The 22,575-nt window shown below is 43.0% G+C and overlaps 1 pseudogene; it reads right to left on the bottom strand.

Moving 5' to 3' along the window:
- The window catches only part of LOC112806150 (non-selective voltage-gated ion channel VDAC3 pseudogene), a 28,663-nt pseudogene that overhangs the window by 5,395 nt on the left and 693 nt on the right, over positions 1–22,575 (bottom strand).

The raw sequence follows: 22,575 nt of genomic DNA, 5'->3' as shown, positions 1-22,575 counted from the left end.
AATAATTGCACTACTGGGTATTTACTCCAAAGATACAAATGTATTGATCCAAAGGGGTACATGCAGCCCAATGTTTATAGCAGCAATGTCCACAATAGCTAAACTATGGAAAGAGCCAAGACGTCCATCAACAGATTAATGGATAAAGAAGATGTGGTATATACATACAATGGAATATTATGAAGTCATCAAAAAATTGAAATCTTGCCATTTGCAACGTCAACAGATGAATGGATAAAGAAGATGTGGTATATATATACAATGGAATATTATGCAGCCATCAAAAATCAAAATCTTGCCATTTGCAATGACGTGGATGGAACTAGAGGGTATTTATTATGCTAAGCAAAATAAGTCAATCAGAGAAAGACAGGTATCATATGATCTCACTGATATGAGGAATTTGAGAAACAAGACAGAGGACCATAGGGGAAGGGAGGAAAAAATGAAACAAGATGAAACCAGAGAGGGAGAGAAACCATAAGAGACTCTTAATCTCAGGAAACAAACTGAGGGTTGCTGGAGTGGTGAGGGGTGGGAGGGATGGGGTGGCTGGGTGATGGACACTGGGTTGTATGTGCTATGGTGAGCGCTGTGAATTGTGTAAGACTGTTGAATCACAGACCTGTACCTCTGAAACAAATAATACATTATATGTTTTAAAAAAAGAAGAAGATAGTAGGAAGGGAAAAATAAAGTGGGGGAATCAGAGGGGGAGATGAACCATGAGAGACTATGGACTCTGAGAAACAAACTGAGGGTTTTTAGGGGGGGATGGGTCAGCCCAGGGATGGTTATTAAGGAGGGCATGTATTGCATGCACCACTGGGTGTTATACGCAAATAATGAATCATGGAACACTACATCAAAAACTAATGATGTAATGTATGGTGACTAACATAACATAATAAAATAAAATTTAAAAAAAGAAATTCTATTGCCTGTATTTAATGTTTAATTTGTGTTTTGAACATTTTTAATAATCACATATATTGTATTAACATTCAGGTTTCTATTTTCAATCCAAGATTAAAACATTTATAACATCTACTAGGGACATTACCTTTTTTTTTTTTTTAGCTCTTGAGGATAAAATTCCCCACATAATACATAAGGCTATTGCTTGATTTTCATATATTAAACTTTTCATGTACGTTTTCAGAAACTCATTAAACACAAAAATAGACCTGCCTCCAAAAAAATGTAATGGGCAGAAAAAAAAAAAAAACTTAGATGTAACCATTAAACCCTTGGGCTAGAAAAAGAAATATCTAGGTGTTTTATGAGCTTTCTAGCAAGCTTAACCAATTTTGTTTCCCTACCATTTTCTTTTTGTTTTACCAAATAAAGCATGCTGGTGTTGTTAGTTCTCCCGTAGCAGTTATGGATATTATGAGATTATTATACATCCTGCCTATGAATATTTTGGACTCCAGTTCCTTTGTCCTGTAATTTTTAAAATATGGGCTCCTTCTACCCCACTGCTTTGGTATAATCTCTTGTGGTGAGTTAGAGAAAGGACACCACCCTGGCTTTGAGGCTTCTGGCAGAACATTAGTCTTGTGTGGCTGTGGTTACCACTAGGTTATTGCTGAGAAATCATGTCAAAGGCCTATCCCCAGTTTGGGTTTTTCCTATGAATTAAATACTATTAGTGGTTTTAGTCCATTCATTGTTCCCATTTGAATAAAATAAAAACTCTTATGCAACAGGATTTCTGGGGGTGGTGGGAAAAGCTTTAGGTCCAATAAAGGCCAGGTTGCTCTCTGCGTAGACTGGATTTACTTCTGTTTTACTCAGCCATTCTCTAGAGATGCAAGAGAAATTCTGTCTCTAAATGTTCTACATGGTTTACATGGTTTTCATATCCGGTAGAAACATTAAGGATAATGATAATAATGATCAGAATGTACCATATACCAGGTTAAGTACTAGTGTAAAAACTTAGCATGTCTATCTTGCTTGATAAGAGTCATAATCACAACCAGTATCATTTATAAGTCCCATCTATAAGCCAGGTGCTTCACCTACATTATTCTATCTCCACAACACCTTTCTGAGAAAGGTGCTTAGAGATCAGGGAATCAAGGCACTGACAGTTAAGAAGTATGTCTAAGATTATACAGGTGGCAAATCACAGAACTGGGATTTAAATGCAGACTCTCGGGCCTTTTTCATATAATGCAGTCGAATCGATTTTTATACTTAAAAAAGCACTTGATCACTTATTACTTTATTTCACTTTGACAAGAAGATAGTAGTATCTCCACGTTAAAAGTAAGGAAAATGAGACATGAAGAGGGTCAATGGCTTGACCAACTTCACACATGAACGGCAGAGTTGGTCCAGAGTCCCCATTTCTGGCCATTAATGCGATACCTTTCCTGCTGTTCACCCACCCAATGACCGGGTGAGTTCATGTTAAGAGAGCACAGTTTTAATCCCTGCACTCCAAACAAACCTTAAGAGGGTCATCATCCCTGAATTCCTAGTTCCCACATAGGCATTGTTTTATACCTAGTCTAATCACGGTAAGGAAAGAGGCAATATCCAAGAACCCAAAGTGCCTTAGTTTGTGCCAGCAAACATTGATCTTCAAAGATAGAGTTCTCAACAGTTTTACATTCCAAACCACACTTCCCAATAAAAATGATCCTCCAGAGCAAGTTCCAAAGTAAGCTCCAGGCCTGGATCCCAGGTCATGAGTTCTATGGGAGGGCGTCATCCACAACCCACCAGAAATTTGGCACGTTGTTTAGACAACCCGTCTCCATCAAGCTGCCTTTGATGGCAAAGCCAGATGGGCTTCTCTAGGCACCAGCTGACCTCCTCCTGCTCACCTTCACAGGGCTCTCCTCTTCGGTTGCCCTTTCCCCTCCAGCTCCTAGAGCCCTGCACAAATGCTCCTCTTTGCCAAGAAGATACATTGACTCAAATGATCAGATAACTATGCTGATCATTTTTCTTGGCCAATTAATGCTGTGTCACTTCAGGTCTCTAGAAAATTTCCTCCAACTACTTGACAGCCCTATCCACTTACAGAGTTCTTAAAACCTAGATGCAGGTTGAGCCCAGATTCTAATTTCAAATCTCCGTTGGCTCGCGCTTGGGATATGTTCTGTCTTCCATCTCCAGCTGGCCCACTGTCATGCCCTTTCCTCTGGAACGAAGACTTCCCCACATTCATCTCCACATTCCTCACACTTACACTAGTGGAATTTATAGCTTGCTAACTCAGCCTTGCCCCAAAGAGCAAGCAAAGGGGAATTTGGTTCAGGGCCCACCTGCTAGGCAGAAAATAGTCAAAGTTCCAATTTTTGACCTTTTTGCCTAAATTTTCCCTCCTGTATCCTTTCCCCATTGGAAAGACTTGCCTGCTAGAGGTCTCTGCTTAACTTTTTCAGCATCCAGCACTTGACTTGAACACTGCCTTATTAAGTTTCAGAAGAAAAAAAAAAAGGCCTACAGAAAGTTTGTGGAATCAGACCTTTTTCCTGCTCCGAAGTATTCTTCAGCAGTCTAGTAGGAGGTGTTTTTGAAAGATGCATAGACTCTTGCAGGCCACCTCAGTGTCCTTAGGTTAATCACTGCCCATGAAATGACCTGTGAAATTGGGTAAATTTCTACTCCACCGCACCGAACAGTAGCATGGATGACCCTAAGAGCCCCCCTGACTTCTTAGAGTTCTCGAAAGCAACTTAAACAAAGAGAAGACCTCATCGAGTCAGGGTCCCCTCAGCCATTTCCTGTTTTACAGAAAGCAGACACTTGGACTCATTTACTCATTCATTCAACAAACACTTTTTTTTGTGCCCTGGCTTAGGGCCAAGGATGAGTTATGCTGAGGGTACACCAGGGAAACACAAAATAACAATCATCCCTGCCTTCAAAGAGGCCCAGAGCCTCAGGAGGGACTCACGCCTCAAGCCCCATTTCTATTCGGGTGGCTTGACCCCTCCTGACCTCCTGACCAACTACTGAGGGCTGGGAAAGAATTGTCCCCCTCTTCTCATTTAATCCCTCATCCCCATTGGCAGGGGGAGTGAAGTAGAGACTGATTGGGTACAAGCTCCCCTCCCTTCCTCGTGTTCATCATTTCTTAACCTCTAGTCATCTCAGTTACCTTGTCCATAAAAGAGCAGGTACTATTTCTTGTCTACTTTGTAGGGGTGTTAAGATGACTAAGAATCACATAAGTGAAGTGCCTGGCACAGAGTGATTGCTCAAAAAACAATGGCAGCTACTTTCATAAGAAATGGAAAGAGGTACAGTAGTTGTCCCATAAGTCGTAGCTATTAATATGGTAGTTCTTTGTCCTCAATCCAAAACTTCAAGGGCTGATCCATCAAGGTGAGGCTTAGTGGATGGCGGTGGAGGATTAGTTTTCCCTGGCTCCTTTCTCAGCCTCCATCAGGTAAACCCTGTTTGTACAAGCCTTTCTGTTCTGTCCTCAGGAGCTCAAGGTGTCTCTGCTCCTCAGGAGCTTAGGGTGTCTCGGATCCTCAGGCAGGCCACGTTCTACCTGCAGAAGCTTCCTGTGCAGCTAGGGGTCAAGCAGTTGGCAAAGTCAAGCCAGCCAGCTGCTGTGAAGTGATACTTCTGAAGGAAATCCTGGGTCAGTCCTGCGAGGGAGTTGTAAACTGCAGCCTGTTCATCAGTGTGTCTCAGCTTCCCATCCTCTCGGCTGGCTGGGCCACTGGGCAAGAACTCTAGGACCACCACTCCCCGGTGCCCAGAACGGACAGAGGGAACAGTGGGGATTCCTGATCCAGACAAGCTCTCTTTCCCAGAAAACGGATTAAGTGTGTCCTGACAAAATTCACTCTTCATCATTCTTTCCTGGGGAGTGAAGTGGGTGAGAAAAGAGACCTGAACCACTCATTCCTTCCCCGCTTAAAATTCCCTTCAAACCACTCCATGCACTTTGCATCTGAACAAGCCATCTGTGGATCTACTGCCATCAGATGGGTCTGTGTTCTTGGTAAAATGAGGATAATAATGCCAACCGTAGAGGGTTGCAGTAAGAAGTAGTGCTTTTCACACGTGAAAGCACTTACCCAACTGTGTGGTCTGTGATGAGTACAGAATGCATGCTAGGATTGCCTTTTTCTAAAGAATTGTGTAAGGCAGTATTGTGCAGGGTGAGGAAAACAAGCCCACACGTCTCTCTCAGAGCTCTCTCGCTGTAGAGGTGATCAAAACCTGACTCAAAGTTGATTAGAAGAAAAATAAAAGGAATTCACTGGCTCATGGAATTCGTAGTGGTGGCTAGACCTTGAGGCTCAAAGGAGGTTTTCAGGGCTCTTTTTCTCCCTCTCTTAGCTGGCTCTGCTTAGCTCTAATTCTCTTTGCTGTTGGCCTCATTCTCTCCTGCCACAAACAGCCTCTCACCATGTGGGAAGGAAGACAGCCATGGAAATCATGATCCAAAAGGAAGAGGCACATGTTCTCTCCCAGTGTCCACGTTTTAAATCTCAGGCATGACTTTGGCCTTTTGTGGGTCACATGCCCCTTCCTTGGACTAGGAGTCAACAAACTATGACCCACAGGCCAAATCCAGCCTACCTCCTGCTTTTGGACAGTGTGTCCAAAATGCTGTTGTCATTTTTAAATGGGGGGAAAAAAGCACAAAAGAAAAATAACATTTTCTAATACCTGTAAATTATATGAAATTCAAATTTTAGTGCCCATAAATTTCAGTTTTACTAGACACACCGCAGCCATTCATTTACATATTGTTTATGTCTATTTTCCTCTACAACAGAAGTGGAGTAGTGGTAACGGAGACCAGATTGGCCCACAAAACATAAAGTATTGCTATCTGCTCTTTACAGAAAAATTGTGCTGACCTTGCCCTAGACCAGTCATGGTAAACAAGAAGACAGGACACTCTGGTGGGATCTGAATCATGCGCCCACACCTAGGAGACAGATAAGGTAAGATAAGTAGTAATACTTTATACTTGTTGAGCACTTAGAGTGTGAAGCAATGTTATTAGCATTTCATTTGTATTAGCTTACTTAGTCTTTATAATAACTTTTATTATCCCCATGTGATAGACAAAAATACTAAGGCACAGAAAGGTTAAGGAGTCTGTCCAGAACGACATAGCAAATAAGTGATAGAGCTGAGATTTGAACCAAGCCATTTGGCTCCAGAGCTCACACACTGGCCACTGTTCAGGTCTGTTCTAGCCAAACAATGTGGGATGGAGAGTAGGGCAGTTTTGTGGGTAAAGAGGGGTGTAGGGGAGAAGAAACAACGGATAACTGCAGCAATGTCAGATCACTATGGGTTCGAAAAACTTGTACTTAACTTCCTAGAACCTCAGTGTTTTTTTGCTTTTTGGTTTTATTTTGTTTTGATCTAGTGTGAAGTGGTGTGAGATCTGCCCTTCGGGGTGTTAGTCATGGTGTTTGCTTACATTCATGGATTACTTACTTTGGGCTAATCCTACGTACTTTGTGGATGTTGTCTCATTGAGGAAGCCAAAGCTTTGACAGGTTACACAGGTTGCCCAGGGGTGCGCGGCATCCTGATGAGAAGACAGGTCTGTCTGACGCCAGGGCTGGGGCACATAGCCATTACACCACACTGCCTCCCATCCCAGAGGATGAAGACAGATCAGCTCTCAAGTGGACATAGTAGAGAGCCTGACACATTGTAGGCACTCCATTCAGGTTAGTTTCTTCTCTTCCTCTTTCTTGACTTTTCCTATTCACAAAACAGAGAGGTGTATGAGCAAGGAATCCATATGTATCCTTTGGAAGAACATTTTAAGTAAAATAAAAACAAAATCTCCCTTTAATCAGTCTTGCTGTCAAAAATGCAAAGCAAAATAGTAAAGGTTCAGAGAAGGGCAGTGAAAATAATGTGTGGCATGCATGGCAGAAGAGCATGCCATGAAAAGAGGCATTCCAAACCCGAGGATCATTTCATTTGGAAAGGCAAGCTCCCAGAGGCACGGTGTTTACAGTATCACAAGCTGACGACAGGTATAGGAAACGCTAATCAGGACCTGGTATTTACTTTTCCCCCAAAATACAAGAACCAGACTGTTTAACGCATTGTATAATAGCTGTGTCACCTTCCACTTTGGAACACTATCAAAGTGAGCTCTACCCTCCCTTCCTACTGACTGTGGTGCCAAGCCACACCTCCAGCCCCAATCAGTACACAAGACACTGCACTCTACACGTACTATTCAGTATCGCGGTTTGTAGCTGGAAGGTGTTTTGGGGCCAGGCAGATCAGCCTCCCCTGTTATACACAAAGTGCAAGCCCAGTAAGGTGAAATGGTTTGTCCAAATCTGCAGGGTGAGCTCATGGCATGTCTAGATTTAGCTGGGCCTTGCAACCGGTCAGAGGAACTGGACTGAGGTCCTGGCCAGACCTAGATGACCTTCCTGAGACTCAGTATCCTCATTTCTAATGTGGGTGGAAGATCAAATCGTGAAAGTAGCCTAATGCTCAGTTCAGTATATCATGGCTTACTGCTCAGTTTAGCACTTTTTCCTCTGTCCATTCTGCTCCTTCGAATAGCCTTATGTAGGAAAAAGAGTGCAATGCTGGACTGTTGAAAAAAATTGGAAGATGCAGCACCCCCTCCCCCTCTTGACTTCCCCCCACCAACAATAAAGTCCAAACTTCAAAAGAAACACACTTGCAAATGGTAGCCAGTCTCAGAGGCCTTTCCCGGAGTGGAACCCTGCAGTCAGATACTGGCCAGGGCAATCCTTGAACAACTTGGTTACAATCCAAGCCTGTTTTCAGTGGGGAATAAAGTTCATGTTTTGGAGACAGTATCCTTGACTTTTTTATCCTGTTATTCAAATATTTCCTAATAATCTTCAGCATTTATACACTCAAAAGACCTTGAAGGAAAAGGATGCAGGGCTCCAGTCTTTTTTCCTTCCTTTTGCTAATGAATAGATGTTTTCTTTCTGAATTCACTGGCCCTATCACCCTATTTTTTTTTAACACTCAAATAACCCTCCAAGCAAGAGGTCAACTAGCAAATGGGAAGCCCTAAGTTACCAAGTTTTGGTTTGGACTTAATGCTATGAGTGTCTTTTCAACATGAAAAAACCTAAGTGGAGAGGAATTGAAATTTGAGCAAATACATACATAACGCATCAATTAGTTGGAATAAGTGTGGGTGTTTCTGGTGCCACCTATTGGTCATACTGTAAGACTGACTATATGCAGTATGATTGGTCCTGCCAATGAATACCAAATGGAATTTATGCTGTAGCAGTACCGGTTACATATTTCAGCAGGTCAGCTGAATGTCAAAATAGGGTGACTGTTGCTTGAACATCATCTTTAGTCACAGCTACTTGGAAGTGTAAGACTATTTACTATGTAGTTTTTGCCTTGGTTTATTCACCGATTACATGTTTAGAGAGAAATACATAATGAGGCATAATCTTTGGGAACTCTGAGATTAATGAACCAATACTCAGATTCAAATGATTTTTGTGTCTTGTGATTCAGAACTGGTGTTGGTGCCCTGCCTAGATCCCTTTACCAGCCAGCGCACCAGGCAGTTTCCCCGAGCTGCTGGGAAGTTGGCTAATCCAATGGACAGCTACCCCCTTCTCTGAAGAATTGCCCTTGGCCAAGAGGGAGCCACCTTGACCCGGAGGCTACGTGCACATGTACACATTCATGTGGCCTCCACAACCAGTGGCCAATAGCTGACTGTCTCAGAGGCACAAAAGGCCAGCCCTCCTAACCTTAAGGCAACACTAACCCTGTGGTGCAATTTGTTGCTCCAGAGCTCCCCATGGGATTAAGCCAAAGCCAAATTCTTGCTTAGCCCCCCTTCCCTGTCCTGTATGGTTTCTCCTTGAAATCACTCCGTAAATCACTTGAACACAACTCATCTCAGGCTCTGCTTCAGAGGAAGCTTACCTAAGACAAGAACTATCCCATGGAAAGCCATATCTGTGATGATGGAAGAAGTCATGAGAGCAAAATAGCCCTTCGGGTCTATGAGTGTGGTTTTCCCAACATGCTCCCGTGGCTAAACAAAGCAACTCTTCTCCATAGGCGGTAGGGCCCAGATTAAACAGCAGCAGTTATATTGCACTGTGGGACCATGGACCTGTGTGATGATATAAAATATGTCCTTGAAATGGCACTATGCCTGCGTTTTCTGAGAAATGCATTTAGTTTCAAAATAGTACATCCGTGCTGGCATTAGACCTAGTGCTCCCAGGGGCAATGAAGAATGACCTGGAACCGGAGCACTCGAGGCCTTTCACATTTCTGCATCTTCTGGAGGAGCCAGGACTTTTTGGCTTGTGCCAAAGGAGAGTGTTGGGGAAAGGAGAAAGCTCTGCAGGGGATAGTTCTGGAAATCTCCTAAGAATGGGTGGCTGATTAAATCGGGTTCTGCCTGTAGAAGTTCAGCTGGTTCTCCAGAAGTTGCCGTGGCCAGTAAGAAGAAGTTGGAAGGGTAGGGACTGGTCAGGCCTGGGTTTGAATGCTCCTCCTACTTACTAACTCAGTTTCCTTATCTACAGAATGGGGAACCTAATATTCACTCCCTCAAGTTTTTTGGGGGTAAGGGAGGTAGAAATAGTGTCAGGTTAGCACCTGGCATACGTTAGCCAGTGAATACAAGGCAGCTACTTTTCTGCACTCAAGCAGTAGCATCTACCGATCAGCCTAGCTTCTCTCACTAGTTAGGGTGATATTTTGGCCTTATTTATTTATTTATTTATTTATTTACTTATTTACTTATTTATTCAACTTGTTTCAAACAAGTCGGGAAAAGGGGGCTGTTTATTTAGAGCTCCACTGGGGACCCCCCCAAGAGCTATTTATTTTTATTTTTTTATTTTTTTATTAATCCTCAGATTATTATGATCCTCACATAATGTAAGGCCATCCTGTATGCTTGAGCAAACTGTACAGTGTTCAGATGTGCCCACTGTGGGTAAGTGGGGCTAAAATCTAGCCTTCTTCCTCTCCCCAAGCCATCAACCCCACAGGTAGTGTCCACCAGAAGGTGATACTTTACTAGTTCTCATAGAAACTGGGCTAGAAGCAGCCCTGACATTGTACAAGCATTTTGTTCAAGGTTAGATCCCCAGAGGGAACCACAAGGACCCCCCCGAAGAGAAGACCTGAGCATCATGCTCTCTAGACCCACTTTCTCCCACCTACATGCCTGACCCTCACAAATAAAAGCCTGACAAAGATATTTTAGGCCACAGTAATTACCTGCCAGGGGTCTCCTCAAAATATGGTGCCTAGCTCAGATGTCCCCATATCATAATAAGGTAGGGTCTGAAAAATTACCAACACCATCACCTGGGGTACTTGATGGAAAATACAGTATCCTGAGCCATACACCTGACCTTCTAGATTCTACAATCTCTAGAGATTAAATTAGGGAACAGCTGTTGAGATATGATTAATCTCTTCCTCACAGGCTTGCTGACCACAAAGAAGGCTTCCTTGCTCAAGGATTCCCTTCATTCACAAAGTCTATAGAAGAGTCATGGTGAAGAGTTGACTATTCCCTAAAAAGGCTCTTCCTCTTAGAAGAAGCCCAAAGATAAAAAAGCCATAGGCTTCCCTTTCCTTGATAACCTCCTTCCACTCCATATCCGATTCCCCCAACACATACATAATATTAGCTCTCTTAGGGCTCTTCCTTTTCTCTCCCTTTCTTGTTTCTGGTTGCTGGTAATATAGAACATATCCCCCAGCAAGCAGAGGCAACTTGGTGATGGCTATCCTTAAAATTCTTGTTTACTTTTTAGAATCTCATCTAGCATTGTCTATTGCTCTTCCTAGAGTCCTGGGTTACCCAAGACCCTCCAAGCAACCTAACTGTGTCCTTGGTGGCAATCCTAACAGTCAGGGACTGTCCATATGATGAGTTGTTCAGTTAATGATACCTTCAATACAGCATAGGTTTCACATAATGGTAGTTAATATATGAGCACATCACTTTCAACATAAGGTTTGCCCACTGGAGAACCAAATTGAGCTGTTCTATAACCAACAACTATACTACAAGGTACACATCTAGAATTGTGTCAAGTTTACCTTGCCCAGTTCCTACATGATTACTTCCAAGTGAACATTAAGGAAGAACTAATTCATTAAAAGATAGGGTCTAAAAAACATTCAACAACTATGTTAGGAGCTAAAGCTAGAGATAAATCAAATGTGTCTCAATCTTCATGAAATTCAGCCTAGTAGAAGAATGCCTATGGAAGCATTCTGTGGCAGACAGAAGACTGTACCACTTAAGGGATTATCATTATTAACAAAAGAGTCTTGTACTATAACTTAGATGCTGAGAAGAAAAGTAGTATTTACTGACCACCACTTAATTTTCACAAAGATCCTACTGCTTGGTTGCTGGGTCAGTTATGATGCCTCCTGGTGCAAGACATAGGAAACCCAACTAAAACTGACGTAAACAAGAAGAAAACTGTATTATCTCAACCACAAGTCAAGACGTAAAGATTACTGGGGTTGATTAACTCAGTAGCTCCAGTCATATCTGCAAGAACCCAAGTGCTTTCTGTCTCTCTGCTCTCTCATTGTATTAGGGTTCTTCAGAAAAACAGAACCAATAGGATATATATACAGATACACACACACATACATATACACTTATGCACACATACAACACATACCTATGTACACACATATATTTAAGGAGACTTATTATAACAAATTGGGTATGGAGGCTGACTAGTCCCAAGATCTGCAGGGTAAGTTGGTGAGCTGGAGACCCAAGAGAGCTGATGGTGTAGTTTCAGTCTGAAGGCTGGCAGGCTCAAGACCCAGGAAAGAACCAATAGTTCAGTTAGTGTCCAAAGGCAGAAACAAAACAATGCACCAGCTTGAAGGCAGGAAGGCAGGAGGAATTTCCCCATTTCAGGGGACGGCTGGCCTTTTTATTCTATTTAGGTCTTCAACTGATTGGATGAGGCCCACCCACATTAGGGAGAGCAATCTGCTTTACACAGTCTACTGATTTAATTGTTAAACACATCCAAAAATCCTCACAGAAACACTCAGAATAATATTTAACCAAATACCTAAACACACTGTAGCCCAATCAAGTTGACACATTAAATTTAATCATATATTCATCTTCAGCATTTGACCCAAGTCCTTGTTGGTATGACAGCAACACTTCCAGTTATCACATCCTCACACAACATCCAAAAGCTGGAGTAAGAAAAGTTGGGTACTTTCAGAAAGCTCCTCTTCTTAAGAAAGCACTTGATATCCTGATACATTGTTGTTAGGAAGGAAGAAAGGTTTGGATTGGGCACATAGGGGCTGGGGGAAGCTACTGGCTCAACAATCAACAATGTCTTCCATAATTTCTATTATCCCATTTTAAAGATATGAACACTGAGACTCAGAAAGATTGAGTTGGTCAGCATTGCACACCTAGTAAACTGTCAAGCACAAAGTTCAATCAGATCTTTCTGGCTCTAATTTGCTTGCTCTATTTGCAGGTCTATTTGTAAATATTCCTAACTCCACCTGTACTGTAACCTTGGGCAAGTGCCTTATTCCCTCCAAATCCTCATTTCTATCACTGATAAATAGACATAACAACAGTCCTTACCTTTTAGAGTATCATTTAACTTAGTGTATGTAAACTTTCATTATTACAGATCTTCCTTGACTTGTGATGGGGTTACATGCTGATAAACCCATCATAAGTTGAAAATATCATTAAGTCAAAAATGCATTTAATCTACTAAACATCATGGCTTAGCCTCGCCTATCTTCAAGGTTGTCAGAATACTTATATTAGCCTACAGTTGGGCAAAATCATCTAACACAAAGCCTATTCCTATTTTATAATAAATGCTGAATTATCTCACATAATTGAATACCATACTGAAAGTGAAAAATAGAATGCTTGTATGGGTACAGAATGGTTGTAAGTATATGGGTTGTTTACCCTCGTAAGCTGTGACTTGCTGCCACTGCCCAACATCATGAGAGAGGATCATCCCCCCATATTGCTAGCCTGAAGAAAGACCAAAACTCAAAGTTCAAAGTACGGTTTTTCCTGAGTGTGTATTGCTTTTGCACATTGTAAAATCGTACTTATAAGTTGAACCACTGTTAAGTTACAGACTGTCTGTATTTGCTGCCCCACCACAGTATAAAGAGCCACATACTGTACAACTGTAGGGGGCACTATTCACCTAGAATATACTATGAATTATTCCCCCCGGAGTTTCACCATAGCTTACTAAGAGGTACAGAAAACTTACCTCTAGAATGAGAAATGGAGAATTCTTGGGTTTAAGTAGTACAGCACTGGCAAGTTTTAACTCAATGCCACAACAAACAGGTGAAGGAAAGCTAACAGAATTTTCCAAGCCCAATGGTAAGGACCTTCATATATGTATCTCATTAATTCTCACAAAAGCCCTACAATGATTAAGAAATTTTGTTATGCTTTTGTTTTTCCTGTAGAGAGTTACCATGATAGATTTTAATTCTAAGAAGAAAACAGAATTTCCTGATTTCCTTGCTGGAAGATACTGTCATTCAACACTCTTTCCTGGGGCTCACTGTGTTTCTGTGTTTTACCTGCCAAGGCTTCAGCATGATGCAATAAGTACTGATCTGTGAAGTCAGAGGCCTGGGTTCTAGCCTTACTCTGTGTCTAGCTAACAGTATCAAAGTGGACAGTCAATTAACATTTCCTTTTCCCTCTGTATCTACAATTATCTGCAAATGAGGTGATGAGGTAAGATTCTTTGCTTTCTAAGAATGGTTTCCTTTTTTTTTTATTTTTAGAGAGAGAGAGTGCACACACTCTTGCACGCTAGAGTTGGGGGGAGGGTGGGGAGGGTCAGAGGCAGAGGGAGAGAGAGAATCTTAAGCAGGCTCCATGGCCAGTGCAGAGCCCATCACAGGGCTCAGTCTCACAACCCTGAGATCATGACTTGAACCGAAATCAAGAATCAGATGTTTAACTGGCTGAGCCACCCAGGTATCCCTCTAAGAGTGGTTTCTAAGGGCCCAGTTATACTGAGCAACCTATCACCCAGCTCTCTGTATATGCAGACTGAACCCTCAGGTCTGATTAATAGGTCTGCTGCTATTTACCCAAACAATCCTGGTTTGCTAAGGAGGTGGAAGGAAGACAGTGTGATGTGGTGGGAAGAGTCGTAAAGGCAGGGTAAAGGATATCTAGTGCTAACTCTGTCTTGGAGAAGTCATCTGCACCCATTGGGTCTCAGCTTCTTTTTCTGTTAAGTGGGGTTCTGCAGAAGATGATCTGGAAGGTTTCTTCCAGGTCTATGGTAGTCTAACAGATGCTATCAGATGCTACTGTTCTTTGCATGTGTCTAAAAATTGTTTTCTTAAAATGTGTCCCTTGTTCTTGTTTTAGAACAGAAATGAAACCGCAGGTATAGATTCTTTTTTAATTTTTTTAAGATTTTATTTATTTATTTGACAGAGAGACCGGAGAGAGGGAATACAAGCAGGGGGAGTGGGAAAGGGAGAATTAGGCTCCCTGCAGAGCAGGGAGCCCCAATGCGGGGCTCGATCCCAGGACCCTGGGATCATGACCTGAGCCGAAGGCAGACGCTTAACGACTGAGCCACCCAGGCGCCCCTCAGGTATAGATTCTTGAAGGCAAAAGAGATAATGGGAAAAAACAAAGGTAGGAGGGCCTAAAATGTAGTCAAATTCTTGAAACTAAAAAATTGAGGGCTACTCAGATGTCCATCAACAGATGAATGGATACATAAGATCTGGTATATATATACAATGGAACACGACTCAGCCATCAAAAAAAAAACTTGCCATTTGCAATGACATGGATGGAACTAGAGGGTATTATGCTAAGCAAAATAAGTCAATCAGAGAAAGACAAGTATCATATGCTCTCACGCATATGTGGAATTTAAGAAACAAAACAGAGGATCATAGGGGAAGAGAGGAAAAAATAAAACAAGATGAAATCAGAGAGGGAGACAAACCATAAGAAACTCTTAATCATAGGAAACAAACTGAGGGTTGCTGGAGGAGAGAAGGGTGGGGGATGGGGAAACTGGGTGATGGACATTAAGGAGGGCACGTGATATAATGAACACTGGGTATAAGAATGATGAAGCACTGACCTCCACCTCTGAAACTAATAATATATATGTTAATTAATTGAATTTAAATTTTAAAAAAATTAGAAAAAACATTTTAAAAAGTTGAGCGCTGCTGAAGGAAAATCAGATAAAATGGAAATTCCCAGGATGTGATAAATGAGTGATCTTTAATGTCTGCCCTGTTTGGGGGAGCAATTTCTGTTACCTTAGCAATACACACTGTAAGAACTCAAGAAATGGTTGCTGACTGATTAACTTTACTTATAATGATTAGGCAGGGAACTAGCTGATTATCAAAGGTTCCTTGTAGTTCTAGTATCCTATGACACATTTTACTGAATTACAACACAGGTCTGCCTGACCCCACAGCCTGAGCTCTCGACCATTAGGCATCCTACTTTAGACAGCTTCATTGCCTCCAAAAGTTGGAATTCAGCATTCTCAGGGACTCTGTTTCCTCACCTTAAAATGGGGAGAATAACAGTAGGTACTGTATAGGTTTGTTCACTTAAATATTTACTGAGTACCTGCTGGACACCAGGGACATCTTAGTGAATCAGACAGTTAAGACCCTGTGCTTGTGGAGATTCTTTCTAGATAGGAGAGAGAGAAAATTAACAAATAAGCAAGTGAATGCTGTGAAGGAAATAAAACAGGGCTAAGGAGTGACTGCAGGGAAGGATGAAATAGGAGTGTTGGAGAAGACGTCTCAGAGGAAAAGACATTTGTTAGGAAGGAGCAGCCCTGGGAAGATGGGGGAGAATATGATAATGTCATTCTACGCAGAGGAGAGACTTCAGAACCTACAGCAAGAAGTAGCTGGGCATGTTTTAGGAATAGAGGGAAGGTCAATGTAGCTGGGGTGTGGTGAGCAAGGTAGGGGTGTGACTGAAGGTGAGGGAAGATGGCCAGATCTTACAGGACTTTGTAGGCCAGATAAATTTTCTTCCAACGACAATGGGAGACCACTGACGAAGTTTCCAGCAGTTTCAGAGAGGAGCATGATCTGTGGAAGCTGGTTTGAAAGCATCCCTGTTTGCCATGTAGAGAAGAGACTGTCAATGAGCAGTGGTGGAGAGAGGCCTATCAGGAGACAGCTGTCCACGTGAGAGCTGATGGGGACTGGACATTTTGTGGTGGTGGAGATAGAGAGTAGAGAGAAATAATTCAAATTTAGGATATCTTCTGGAAGGCATGTGGATTAAATGAGGTAATCTATGCAAAACACCTCACAAAATGCCTGACGGGGCTCAATTAAGTGCTTGCTGTAGATAATACAGCCTGGTATAGCAGGCCAGTCACAATTCCATAAGTCAAAGAGAAATCTGCCAAATACTTAGGTCACAGAGCAGGTTAGCAAACTGGTTCAAGCACTCATTATTTATGTGCCACTCGGGAAAGTCACATTTGGGGCCTCAGTTTCCCCATTTATAAAATGAGAAGTGGGCCAAATGAACTCTAAGGCAGCTTCCAGAGCTAACATCCTCCCAATCTTTTTGATGGGATATATCATCAGGGTTTGCTCGGAGAAGCAGAGTCACTGTGAGTAAGGTAGAACAAGGAATTTATAGCAAGGAGTAGACCTTACAAAACTGTGGAAACCAGTGAAGTACTCTATGCAACGCATCGCCTCTGTGCCTGGTGTTGGGCCCAAAGTCACGACAGATCAGCCAACCCTGCAATCAAGAAGGAAAGTGAGGTGCAAAGTTTGGGAAGTCAAGGGCAAATTGGAATACACAAGGATAAACTGGATGCCAAGTCTGTCTAACCATCTCTAATCTTGATGCAGGTGATCTGCAGAAGCTAGAGCCCTTAACCATGGAGCTACACATGCACCTAGCCCAAGACTTAGAGCAGATGAAGGAGGAGCTCATGCAGGTCCGAGTGCTGCCCCTGCCAATAAGTGAGCCAGCCGACTCAATGTCATGAACTGCCACTGTGCCTGGCACCCAGCTGTGACTTTCAGAGTAGAAAACACGGCTTTGCTTCCACCTCTCCAGTCTTGTGCCAATTTCTCTTTTGGCCAATCCCAATCTGGAGCCATGCAGGGAAGGGAATTCTAGCAAATGAGTTCCACTGCAGCTAAATCGACAATAAAGAGCTACCAGAATCCACTCCTTGTCAACTTGGCATTCATACACACCTTTGAAAACCATACGTAACTGTTAAATAAAGACAACAGCAAAATCATGCTTCCACTTAACATGACCCAATGGTCCCTCATGCAACTGAAAACATTCTATCCTTCTCTCCAAGGGAGGATATAAGTTCCCTTTATGCACCTCTGGGTGATATTCATTCTTTTTCTAGCTGAGTCACCCTCTCCTTTGGAGGTAAGGGCTTTGGGAGGTGATTAGGTCATGAGAGTGGAGCCCTTATAAAAGAGACCCCAGGGAGTCCCCTCATCCCTTCTGCCCTGGAAGGACAAAGCAAAGCGACAGCCATCTAGGAACTAGGAAATGGGCTCTTATTAACACTGAATCTGCTGGTGCCTTGATCTTGGAGCTCTTAGTATTCAGAACCATGAGAAATAAATGTCTATTTATAAGCCAGCCAGTGTATGGTATTGTTATAGCAGCCCAAATGGACTAAGATAGGCATAAAACAATAACCATCATGTATTTTGTGTGTCAGGAATTTGGAAAAAGCACAGCAAGTGTGGTTCTTCTATGCCCCACAATGTCTGGGTTGAGATGACTCAAACAGCTGGGGGTAGGAACCCTGGGACCAGAGAATCTACTTCCAAGATGGTTTCTTCATTCATACTTCTGGTGCTCAGCCTGGGGTGGCTGAAGGAGAGGCTCATCTGGCACTATCAACTGGAAAATCTGCACGGTGGTCTCAAGGTAGCTGGACTACTTACAGGGCTGCTCAGAGCTCCAAAGCAAATTTCCCAGCAAATAAACTGCATGGCCTTTTATGACATAGTTTTGGAAGTCACCTGGTGTCACTTACACTATTCTATTGGTTGAAGAAGTCACAAGCCCTCCCAAATTCAAGGGGAGGAAATATAAACTCTGCCCTTCAATGGGAGGAATGTCAAAGAACTTGAGGCTATGTTTTAAAACCACCACCTGACACCTTGTCTAGTCTAGTTCATGTTTATCCACAGCAGGTGGCCAGTTCACACTTTTTCATTATTTAGCATTATTTTTATTACTGTTCATTTCTCACCTGTATCAACTGATGAGAATGCTGCCTGTGAGAGATATTATTACAGGTGCTTTCCCTTCCATGCTTCCCTGGGTTTCTTGGAAAGTCACACACCCCTCATAGCTAGACTCACATTTCAATTTTTCTACAAACTTACTACTTACAGGTGATCTCCTGACTTATTATAACTCTTTGGCTGGATACTCCTGCACATATATGGCCTATATGATTCCTAATGCCTTCAGGTGACCATATTGAGATCAGTGGTCAACTAGCCAATGAACAGTGATAAGAAAATATCTTGGGCTGATTCATGAAGTTTAGAAACAGGCTTCTGAATCAAACAACAATTCTAGCCAAGACATTTTTCTACCTTAAAATATTTAAGAATCTGCAGAAAAAAACAGAAAAGGATGATAAGTGATTGGCAAAACTTCCGAATTGTGAAGAAAGCAGAAAGCTGTCTTGTAGGCGTGGCCTGTAGAGTAGACTTGACCATCATTCCGGAACCAGTTGGGTTGCATTTTGATGGCCTCCTATACCCAGAACATAATGAAGGCTCTCTTTTTCTGAAGAATTAGAGCACTTATAGCCTGAACTATTCATTTATTTATTCAACAAGCATCTATTGAGGGCTGCAGACAGGCCAGGTAGTATCTCCTTTGCTGTTCAGGAACACAATGGTGAAGAAGACACAGCCTCTGACCTTGAAGGACTGTGAAAGGGATCAAAACCAAGCCAAACCAAAACTGATACCGAAACAAAAACCCAAATTTATAATGAGTAAGGGAGCTCAAGAAAAAGCACTTAATTATAAATAAGTTTCACTCTGGGTCTCGTGTCTTAGTCTCCTCTAATGTGACTGTAAGCTTGTTGGAGGCAGGAACCACATTCTAATGCCTCCATACCTCCCAGGACACTGCTCAGTGACATGTCCACAAGAACCTATCATTAAACATTTGCTACTGGTTTGACTGACGGATACTGAAATGAAATGAAGTTGCAGAGGTACCAAGTGTGTTAGCAGTATTTTTTGCCTGCTGCGCAGGTTCACAGTTGCCCATCTGTATGTATATTAAACCATCACCACCAACAAATAAGAATGTCCTCTGTACCATCTTATGCTTGGTAGGAGGAACAACAGGGCTTTGATTCCTTGACATTCAAGAGCTCTCTGGTGACTTGATTCTTCCCTGGCTAGTGGTGCAAGTGATAAGAAGTCGGGGGTTTGGCTCTGCCACTTAAGAGCCGTTACTGAACCTCTTGGGGCCTGTGATTCCTCAACTTTGAGCGAGATTAGGGTTCCCTCCTGCTTTACTCAGGACACATGTTTTTGTTTCATAACTAGTTTGGGTGCCAAGGGAGATGTAGCACCCAGACCATCTATAAACTGATGGGATGTGACCTGGCTTCTCCCCGTGCTTCTCTTATTCCACGATAAATTCCCAGTCCTTATGAGGTTTTGGTCCCAGCGAATTTTCCCCTCAAAAACCAAACAGGATAATAATGAACCATTTTCTTGCATTTTCTATCAAGACTGCTCTTTGTGAGTTCTAAATGTTCTGTCCATATTCAAAGAAGCTGGTTTCTTCATGAGTGGTTGGAATAAGACTTCTCTTGGAAGCTACTGAATATGGATTAGTTGGATTGTTTCGCAGGAAATAAAAAGCAGGCTCTGGGGTGACTACTTCAGTACTTAATTGGGTTAGCAAAGAACTGCAAATGAGAGGTTTTCCTTAGGAGGGAAAGGATGTTTACAGCCCCCTACCCCCCTAGGTGGTGGATTTTTAACCTAAACCCTAGTCTTCAAATGCAGCCTTTAATTTAGAAACCATTACAAGAATCTATTAGAGCAGAAAATGTCAGGTTGAAAAATTAACACATCACAGGAGTTAATTAGAACCCAGCCTCTCATTAGATGCAAATAGAGAGCCCTCCAACTGGCCTGCTGAAGTCACATTTGTTGTAGCTCCAAAGTGGCTGCCTCCTTCCTACTCAGAGAGTGGACAGAGGAAGCTGCCCAGGCCCTCAGGCCAGAGCCACTAGGGGCCCACAGCCTGCCCTTTAGGTTAATGGAAGGTTCCATTCCCCTGTCCCCATCTTCTGCTCCTCTCCTAAATGCTCTGCCTATCACAGGGTGTAGAGTCCTTGGCGTGGAACTCCCTCAGGGAAGTGTTTTCTGCAACAAAGACAAACATGCCAGGCCTGTCACTGGGAGCAGACTGGCGACTGTGTAAACCGCTCTGTGAGAGGAGAGGCTGAGGGGCTCCGGGCCATTCAGACTGAGCTCTAAGTCGTGGTCTTTGTTTTCTTTCCACATGCAGACTGAAATGTGATTCCCCTGGCTTTCTTTTCTGGAAAATACCTGTGATGAGTTCCATGCCGGGGAAAGAAAAGCTGTTGACAGGAAAAGCTTCTGCCCGGGAAGGGGCTTCTTCCAGCGTTCTCCAAGGAGACAGTCGTTCAAGCAAGCCAGGGCAGGGATGCTGGGGCTAGGAAGAAAAAGTCCAGAAGGCAAAAGGGGCATCTCTAACCAGGGACTAGGTGAAGCGCACGCAGTACTGTGAGAGCAGTACCATGCCCATAAACAGGCATGCGTCTGAGTCCCCTGTCACTTACTGTGTGATCTTGAACAAAGTGCTTAACCCCTCAAAACATCAGTTTTCTCAAGCTGCTGAGTGAAATAAATGAGATAATGCACAGAAAGCATGTAACCCAGTATCCGGCCCAGAGTAAGTGTTCTATGGAAGTTCTTGGTTGTTGGTCTGATAATAGTATGGCTTCCCTCAACATTGATGGTGTAGCCTCTTGTGCCAGGCCTTGTGCTGCTCTTTGACCTCGCAGAGTTCATCCTTCAATAAACCATGCACATATACCGTCAGTACACGGCAAGCCTTCCTCCCCTTCCTGCAAATGTGTCAGGAGAAGTGCCCATTGCACACTAACTCTGCTTTGTTGAGTAGCTCAGAATCCTGCAGGCCATCTGCCTCTGCACAGCCCTGTAACCTCAGCTACCTCCACCCTCAATTCACCCACAATTCTCTATGCACTTACCACATTGAGTTACAGTTGTCTGTTCCTTCTTTGTCTCCTCCTGTGAGTTCCTAGAGGGTGGGGTTCATCTGTTCATTGGATTCATTCATCTCATCATTTATTCATCTCTGTGGGCCTATGGTCTCCTGCATTACTCAGCACAAACGGAAGAGTCAACCCTACTCCTGAGTATGTAGACTTCCAGCTGGGAATATTGCTAGGGAAAAAAACCCTGCCTCCCATCTTTGAGGGGCCTCCTTGGGCCCTGGTTTGGTTGGTCTTCCATTTTCTTTTCTTTTCTTTTTTTTTTTGGAAAGGTCTTCCATTTTCTAACTATTACTTTGGTTCTAGCCTCAGTTTCGTCATCTCTTTAAGAGGCTAATAGAGTCTCCTTCCCTGGGAGGTTGTGATGATGGCGGGAGACAAAGCAGCTTTTATGTGCCCAACACAGTTCTAGGTACAGAGCCAAAGACCAAAACAAGTTGATTCCATTCTTGCCCTCAGCTGAGTCTAGTTGACAGTATATGAAAACTAAAGCTATAAGGCAAAATAGGAGCACCACAGGAGTGGAACAGATATCCTTCCAACTTGTATCCAGCCTCTGCCATCTGCCAGACTTGGCTGAAATAGAGGATACAAACATGCATACAAATCTGGGGCCTGTCACCAAGGCCCAGGAAAACCTTGGCAAGTGTTGCTCAAAAGATCTCAAGAAGAGAGTAGAAAGCTCTTTATCCAGATCTTCAGACCTGGGCAGCAAGGAGATGTCTTTGGGACCTGGCTGGAAAGCAGGAGGTCACCTCACAATGACAAAAACCAAGTTATTTGGCACTAACTTTGTATGTGCCAGACACTGTGCTAAATGATTTAGGGGCATTCTCTCATTTAACTCTTAAAACAACTGTGTGGGGAAGACATGAATTTCCTTATTTTACAGATGGCCCATTTGAAGCTCAGAGAGGCACAGTAGCTTCACCACAGTCAAGCAATAAGTAAATGGCTTAGAAATCCACCTGCTGAGGGTTCTACTGGTCTGACTGGAAAGGAAAAGGGTGAACTAGCACAAACCTCCACCCGAGGGGTGGGCAGTGGGGTGGGGGAGGGTTGGGAATATGTGTGTGTTGGGGGGAACTGGACCAAAACAGCGGTCGCATGATCCCCAGACTTCCAGGACCCTTCGCAGCAGCTGAATAAGTTAGAGATGAAGGCTGCAGGGGAGGGATGCCCGGGAGGCTGGGGGAGGGTACCCTCGGTGGTTGTGCGCCTT

The sequence above is a fragment of the Callorhinus ursinus genome, unplaced genomic scaffold (genome assembly GCF_003265705.2).
Source record: "Callorhinus ursinus isolate GAN/ISIS: 27379988/994484 unplaced genomic scaffold, GSC_fseal_2.0 scaffold35, whole genome shotgun sequence".
In the NCBI taxonomy this organism is placed as follows: domain Eukaryota; kingdom Metazoa; phylum Chordata; class Mammalia; order Carnivora; family Otariidae; genus Callorhinus; species Callorhinus ursinus.
Note: the sequence above shows the minus strand (reverse complement) of the source record. Positions and strands in the feature narration are given on the sequence as shown.